General features: G+C 37.2%; 1 long non-coding RNA gene across 2 annotated transcripts in view; it reads right to left on the reverse strand.

Annotated features, from left to right (window-relative positions):
* Positions 1-7,665, reverse strand: part of LOC106872933 (uncharacterized) — a 27,104-nt gene that overhangs the window by 12,034 nt on the left and 7,405 nt on the right. The window contains exon 2 of one of the 2 annotated variants that reach the window (XR_008263504.1): positions 2,089-2,895. The exons of the other annotated variant lie outside the window; for it this stretch is intronic. This is a non-coding gene — a long non-coding RNA (uncharacterized LOC106872933). Of the gene's footprint in view, positions 1-2,088; positions 2,896-7,665 lie in introns of those variants that run through there. 2 annotated transcript variants of the gene reach the window in all.

Below are 7,665 nucleotides of genomic sequence, written 5' to 3' on the forward strand. Positions count from 1 at the left end.
GTAAAAAAATAGCTTTTATCTTTTACCTTCTGCTCTATTCAGTCATTGGACTGCGGCCATGCTGGGGCACCGCCTTGGAGAATTTTTAGTCGAATGAATCGACCCCCACCCCAGTATTTAGTTTTTTAAAACCTAGTACTTTTCTATCGGCCGCTTTTGGCGAACCGCTTGATTACGGAGACGTAAAAACACCAAAACTGGTCGTCAAGCGGTGGTGGGGTACAAAGAAACACATGCACACGTACGCACACATATGCATACATATATGATAGGTTTCTTTCCGTTTCCGTCTACCAAATCCAGTCACAAGGCTTTGGTCGGCTCGAGGCTATAGTAGAAGACACTAGCCGAAGGTGCCACGTTTGGGAAGCAAGTTTCTTTCCACACAGCTGCGTCTGTGCCTATTTGTATAGAGAGAAGCCTGTACATAAACATCTATCCAAACAGACATAGAAACGCACACATTCATTCATGTACGATGTTGGACAGAGCTGAACAGATTTTTATCGGCGCCATCCTTAGAGAAAGGATACAATACATTGTTGTGGGTTAATCCAAGAGTAATTTAATCATTGACAAAAGCTTTGTGGTTATCGATACTCCTTGTTCAAGAAATTAGGTTGGATCAGCTATCATGCTGAAAAGACTTCGCTGTGTGGAAAAATTAATACAATAGATATATCCATCCCCCACTTCTAAAATGACTTTAGAAGCTTGAAAAGAAAATGTCATATGACCAGCTTCAATACTATCGATCTCTAATCGAGTCGCAGTTCATGAAGACATTAACTCTTTCTCTGCTGTCTGCTGCTCGTTTATTGATTTCTGCAAATGTTAGTACAACATTATTATATAACTTAGAAGAATTACGTGTGACAGTCACACATTAGATTCCAGCACTGCAATGTTTCTTTACCACCACCACCATCAAAAGACAAACGAGATTAATCTGTAATATTTAAAAAGTTCGTTAAATTGATAGTGTATTGTTCTGTTGTAAACATTTTATCGTTTATGTTGTAGCCTAAAGTGGTTTCATAAAATTACTTTCTTTTTTTGTCTGTATTCTTTTATCCAATATTAAAATGCATTTTTTCTTTTCTATCCACAACAAAACGAAAATCAATTCTAAATAAAAATTTTCCATGAAATTTGATTGCATTTTGATTTTTATGACCCACTTTGGAGAAAAGGAGATATATAAGAGCAGGCTTGGCTGTGTGGTAAGGAGCTTGCCTCCCAACAACATGGTCCTGGTTTCAGTCCCACTGCATGGGCAAGTGTCTTATAGCCTCGGGTCGACCAAAGCCTTGTGATTGGATTTGGTAGATGGAAACTGAAAGAAACCCGTCGTCTGTCTGTCTGTTTGTGTGTCTTTGTCCCCACCACCACTTGTTGGTATATTAACGTCCCCGTAACTTAGCAGTTCGGCAAAAAAGACCGATAGAATAGGCACCATGCTTTAAAAAACACGAGTACTGAGGGTCGATTCGTTTGACTAGAAATTCTTCAAAGCGGTGCCCCAGCATGGCCGCATTTTAATGACTGAAACAAGTAAAAGAGTAAATGAATATTTTGAAGAACTGAAGGAAGGTTCCATCAAACTGTAATAGTCTTTGATAGATAAATTTGCTGGTACGAAATGGTGAATCAGTATTATAGAACTTCCTTGACGAAACTGGTCGGATTGAAGAATCTAGTTTTAGAATTTTTTGACCATAGTGTTACTTGGTTGTGTCTTGTAAGGCTTTCTGTAGGCCCCCCCCCCAAAAAAAAACAAAGTGTGTAATATGCAACACAGGCAGTAAACAAAAATAAAATAGAATAAAGTGGTGACATTTAGTAGAGATGACCCGGAAGTTGTTGCACTTCAATTACTATCGCAAACAGCAGTAGCTTTCTTCAGATGAATACACGTCGTTGATTGGTTGAAATTACCCAAATACGACAACTTTAACACGAAATAACTTACAAAATACGAAATTTTGTCAAAAAGGTTGAAAGTAAACGGTATTCAACGTGAGAAATTACACCAGTATACGATGTTTCAAACTGTTTTGTTCATTTTCTGTTGTAAAAGAAAACAGGTGTGACTGTATTATTTATTTCGATGATCAAGGTGGTGAGATGGCAGAATCGTTAGAACGCCGCACAAAATGCTTAGTGGCATTTCATCCATCTTTACGTTCTGAGATCAAATGCTACCGAGATTAACTTTATCTTTCATACTTTTGGGGTCGATAAAATATGTAGCAATTGCGCACTGGGGGTCGATGTAATCGATTAGCCCCTCCCCACAAATTTCAGACCTTGTACCAAGAGTAGAAAGGAATATATTTGATTTAAAAGAAAAATATTTAGTAATGATATTTCGTATATGTAGTAATATCAGTTTCACATTTTGGCACAAGGCCAGCAAATTCAGAGAAGGGGTGAATCGATAACATAAACCCCCAGTGCTCAGCTGGTACTTAATTTATCGACCCCGAAAAGATAAAAGACAAAGTCAACCTCGGTGGTATTTGAACTCAGAAAAAATGCTTAGTATTTAGAGGCGTTTCTTTTGATGTTAAGTCGGATGAAATACCGCGAAGCATTTTCTCCGGCGCGCTAACGATTTTGCCAGCTCGCTGGGCTTAGTATATGTAGTAATATCAAGAGTGAAGACGCGTGGTCTAGTGATTAAGGTGTTTGGCTCACAATCACGAGTCGTGGGTTCGATTCTTTGACCAGGCAGCTCGTCGTGTCCTCGACGAATCCACTTTACTTCCGGTTGCGTCATTTTATTCAGAAAACGAGTGCCATTCTAGCTCTGGTTATATCCTCGATATTCAGCTGGGTCAAGGATGAGAAGGAAAAAGAGGTGTCTGTGTCTGCTCGCGACCATGGAAGCACCTAAAGACAATCAGTGGAAATGTGATAGAAATTACCAGGTCATACTCGCTTGCCCGTGACGGTTATACATCAATAATAATAATAATAATAATAATAATAATAATAATAATAATAATAATGATAACAATAATAATAATAATATGTGTATTAACCTATATATTTTTCTCTCGAGTATTTAGCTCTAAAAATATAGCAGTTTTGTCTGTCTTCTTTGCATCTAGATGCAACTCTGAGACACAATTGAAATGAGATAATCGTTAAGAAGCATCTGGAACCGATTACCAACTCTTCAAAGTGCTAAATACCTAACTATTCTCGGTTCTATTTCAGTGACACTTTCAATATTTGTCTTCAGTAGAAAGAATTCTTACAATTGTTACAGAACAACAAAGCTGCCGTATTCTCTTCCACTGCACTTCTTGTCTCCCGACATGCTTATCGACAGTGACGTCATCTACGGCATGACGTCAGCCAACAAATGGTCAACTATAAAAAGCAATAAACGCAGTCATTAACTTTCTTCTGTTGTAACCGATCTCCCCCAATTCTTCAATAATTCCCTAGAATCCCTAGTCTGGTGGATACTATTTTTTTTTTTTTTTTTGAAAATTACTATTTTAAAAATCTCACAACGTGAGATATTCAGCAACAGTACTTTGGAATAAAGCTTGTTTGCCAACCTAACATGGCAGTCCTGGTTTAGGACGAATGTTCCTGTAATTTAGCCCCAGGAGACATCATCTCCAGCTGGCTATACGACACGATCTGTGTCCTTATATTTTCGAACAAGGGAATCTAGCACCCCCACTCAGTTCAAAACAATATCTGTGTATCGCGATTTCTGGGTTATTTCTCTTCATCAGCACGTTGTGAGATTTTAAAAATAGTAATTTTCTAATTTATAAATCAGTGACTAGTTGTCACTTTGTAAACTATATATTTCGAACGGGAATATGGCAGCGCCACCTCTAGCCGAGCAATTATTCTGTCATGTCTGTGAATATATTCCTTCTTAGCCAGGACTGGGCAGCCAGAGATAATATGATTTATCGTTTCTTGTCCATCGCCACATATTCTGCAGTTACTTGTTATGTTTCTTTTCATTACGTGTTTTTGGTAATTTCTGGTGGGAAGGATTTGATCTTGTGCTGTAATTAAAATCCTTCAGTCTCTGCTTCTCAGCCGTCGTTGAGATTTTGTTTTGTCTATTCTTTTGCGTTTAGTTTAATCCCATATTTGCCACGAAGGAGCTTTTCTTGCCATCATTTTTATCATGATTCTTTGCTGTTCCAGTTTTAGTTTGGATTTCATTTGTTTTATAGCTTTTGTTGTTTCTTCTTCTTCTTCGTATTTGTTAGGTAGATTGATTTCTTGTTTGTATTTGTCAGCTTCCTTAAAGACTGAAAACAGTTTTTGTTTCGTTCGTGTTTTGTGGTTATCTGTATTAGTTTTCCTTGTAGGTATTTCTGTAGTCCTGTCGTTGTTATTTTGTAATAGTTCTCTGGCTGTATAAGGCTTCTACCACCTTCGATACGTTGTATATATAACCTTTCCATGTCAGATTTTAGGTGGTGCATCCTAAATCCTGTGATTGATTTTATTGTTTTCCTGTCTATTTTGATTAGTTCGTTTAGAGTCCACTTAAGAATATTGTAACTGTAACTTATAACTGGGACGGCTAAAGTGTTGATACTTATTATCTTGTTTTTCGCTTTGATCTCTGTTTTCAGTATTGATCTAACTCGTCTATAGTATTCTTTTTTTTTATTTTCTCTTTCACTTGTGTGTTGGATCGTATCTGGTTCATTGATTCCTAAGTATTTGTATGTGTGACTTTGGTCTAATTCTCTTCTTTCATTGGCTTTATCTAGTGTGATGTTGCTTCTCTTAACTAGTTTTCCTCTTTTCAAGGTTGCTTTGGCACAGTTTTCTAAGCCAACTTTCATGTTTATTTCTTTGGTAAATCCATGTAGTGTTTGTAGTAATGTTTCCAGCTGTTTATCATTTGTAGCATACAGTTTTAAATCATCCATATACAAGAGATGGCTGATTGTTTTGCCGCAACAGTTGTATCAAAATCCAGTTCTGTTTAGCATGTCAAATAAAGGCGTCCAGTGCCAAACAGAAAAGGAGTGAAGAGAGCGTGTCTCCCTGGAATATTCCTCTGCTAATGGGGAGGGCTTTGGTTTTTATGAGCCCCTCTTTTGTCTGGAGCTGTAGCACAGTCTGCCATTTATTCATGGAATGTTTTATACATTTTATGGTTGTTGGAACTACCTTGTTCATGGCTAGTGTTTCTAGGATCCATGTGTAGGGAATACTATCAAAAGCCTTTCAGTAATTGATCCAGGCCATACTTAGACTCTTCTTCTTTCTGCGGCTGTCTTCAGTTATGGCTTTATTGATCAATGGCTGATCTTTACAGCCGTGTGAGCTCCTGCAGCATCCCTTCTGCTCGTCTGGAAGCAAGTTGTCTTCTTCCAGATGTTTGTCCATTCTCTGCGATATTATTGCAGTAAAGGCTTGTTATTATTATTGTCTTTGCACAGCTTCTAACGCTGGAGATGTATTCTGGTGTCAGCTGTTCACTACCAGTATTTTTCGAGCACCTTCCGGAGTATTCGAGCGGTTCCAAGCAGTGCTGTTTTCTGCAAGTGCTCCATCCTTATTGCGGCCCCTATTTGTTCCACGTACTTCTCGAGATTTTTGCTCACTGTTCCCAGGGTTCCGACAATTATTGGTACTACTTCATCGGCCATTACTGCTTATTATTATTGTTATTGTTATTATTATTATTATTATTATTATTATTATTATTATTATTATTATTACTATTATTATTATTATTGAGTGAGAGAGCAGTGCATGCCATCAAAGTGACACTGGGATAAATATACGAAGCCCAAAATACCCATCATGACTACCCGTCTGATAAGGGTACACCATTGTTTAACGATGTTGAGCAAAATACCCATGTTTCCAGAGGTGAATTATTCAAACCCCCAAAAGTCCCTTCTTCTTCTTCTTCTTCTTCTTCTTCTTATTATTATTATTATTATTATTATTATTATTATTATTATTATTATTATTATTATTATTATTATTATTATTAATAATAATATTATTATTATTATTATCATTATTATTAAGTCATTTTTCATTCTGAATATTTTTACATGAGATGCAGCACGGAATTTTGTCAGTTTCCGTCTACCAGCTCCACTCACAAAGCCTTGATAGGTCTGAGGCTATAGAAGAAGACACTTGCCCAAGGTACCATGCCGTGGGACTGAACCCGGAGCCATGTGGTTGGGAAGCAAACTTCTTACCACACAGTGACGCCCACGCCGTATGTCGATAAAAGAGAGAGACAATAAGCGTAATTCAGATTAAATGGTCACTTTTTGCTGTTTATTTTCAGATTAAAAAAAATTCATTTCAGGTTTTAAAATATTTAAAACCTTTGGTTGAGCAAAAGTTTTGTTTGCGTAAACTGAGATAAACTCTACAACAGTATTCCCTCTTCTTTACATCATGTTTACAGACAGAAAAAGGGCGACAAGTGATGTCTGCTTTAATATGTCTTCAAGGAGAAAACATCCAGAATGTTCTCTTTTGTTTATGTCGTCCATCTTGATATCAGTGAAACAAATATTATTTCAAAAAGAAAAATATTTGCTGTCTGGAGATCAGAAACTTAGATTGTATCCGTCATTAAATGGAACGATAAACAGGTTATTTTCTTTTTAAATCCCAATGAGTTATAGGCAACAATGGCGAACTTCCATTAGTTTCTGTGAATATGATCCTACGGAGGAAGTCTTGTTCGGTGACTGATTGACATTTAGTTAAACCAGGGGTGAAAAGTATGTGTTATTGATAGAAAATCAATCGATTCCTGCTTTTTTCAAACCTACTAGGTTAGAAAATGGTCTGGAAGAATAGAACATAAGAATTATTAAACTGACCACGACAACGAAACGGAAATCAAGATAAGAAAACCGCGTTGGCATTATATTCAGATGTTCCATCTGATTACAATGGCAGCATGACACCATGTTTCGTGGTACTTGAGGAGGAAATAGTTTCTGGTCCAGGGATTTCGTAAATAAAATCCACGAAGAGACTTAATCTCCTCTTTTGTTGGAAACCCCATCAAAAGGGAGATAAGTGTGTCATGGTGCAGAAAACAGGATAAAAACGACTCGTTTAATAACTTAATGGCAGTGTCTGGGATTCTTAAACAAGTTTGATTGATGAAGATGAAGTCAGCGTTTGTAGAAAGATTCCTCACATGCAGATCTGCAGAATAAGCTAAAGATGATAATTAACTGAACAATGTTAATGAGCAATTTCAAACACACACGGTGATTAATTGATTTTCCCTTTGGTCGTATGGCAAATAGACGTCACAGGAAATAGGTAAGCAATACTATTAACCATTCAATGGATGCGGATCCATAAACTACTTTTCGATGACACAGATCAATGAGGATACAATATGTGACCCAATGTATCTAACAGGTCGATCTTAGTCTGATAAAATTAAACTGTATCGTCTTACCGAGAAAGGTGAGAAGAGAATGTATCATCTGTTGTCTCTGGTTGTGGCTTATTCCAGAATATTTACAGGTATGGTAAGAACTGTCTGTCTGTACCTACCTACCTACCTACCTACCTACCTACCTACCTATCTATCTATCTATCTATCTATCTTTATCTCTCTCTCTCTCTCTCTCTCTCTCTCTCTCTCTCTCTCTCTCTCTCTCT

This window comes from Octopus bimaculoides, chromosome 2, assembly GCF_001194135.2.
Source record: "Octopus bimaculoides isolate UCB-OBI-ISO-001 chromosome 2, ASM119413v2, whole genome shotgun sequence".
NCBI classification, from domain to species: Eukaryota; Metazoa; Mollusca; class Cephalopoda; order Octopoda; family Octopodidae; genus Octopus; species Octopus bimaculoides.